Source organism: Gossypium hirsutum, chromosome A12 (assembly GCF_007990345.1).
Source record: "Gossypium hirsutum isolate 1008001.06 chromosome A12, Gossypium_hirsutum_v2.1, whole genome shotgun sequence".
NCBI lineage: Eukaryota > Viridiplantae > Streptophyta > Magnoliopsida > Malvales > Malvaceae > Gossypium > Gossypium hirsutum.
This window is the reverse complement of record NC_053435.1, coordinates 33,881,907-33,882,452: the sequence shown is the minus strand read 5'-3', so window position 1 is coordinate 33,882,452 and position 546 is coordinate 33,881,907. Positions and strand designations below refer to the sequence as shown.

The following is a 546-nucleotide window of genomic DNA, read 5'->3' as shown; positions in this document are numbered from 1 at the left end:
CGGACCCGATGAAAAAAATGGGATCACTTCTTATGGGTTCGTTGACACTCATTAAAAATGGTCACTTAGTCATTATCTCATTAATAGAAAGTTGACTAGACATGTCACGTCAATATTTTTTATTCCTAGTTGTAAAAATTACAAATTAAAAAATTATTATTTTAGTCCGTTTAAAAAATATAAAATTTTTAATCTAACACCCCATCAGCAAACAACCGGCTATCCATTTCTCATCGTCGTCATCATCACTGGCCGGCGTCCAGGTCATCATCCACTTGCCCTACCTAGCAAAACTGAAACCAACTGCAATTTATTCTTTGTAGTTTCAGTCTTTACTTTTTCTTTTTCTCTTCTTTGCCTTTCACAAACCTTAGCCGTTGCTCAGATGCTCCATTGCCTATCACGTCTACCGAACAAAGCAACAACTGACAACTAGGTTTATTAGACAATAATCACAGCAGTTTCGAACTTCCATCGATTTAAGAGCAAAAATGGAGTTTAAGTACAAATGATCTGGTCCTGGCTCAATCTTTTTACAAAATTCTC

General features: G+C 35.9%; 1 pseudogene; it reads left to right on the top strand.

Moving 5' to 3' along the window:
* Positions 1-55, top strand: part of LOC121211375 (protein Ycf2-like) — an 8,831-nt pseudogene extending 8,776 nt beyond the window's left edge.
* The last annotated feature ends 491 nt before the right edge of the window (positions 56-546 follow it).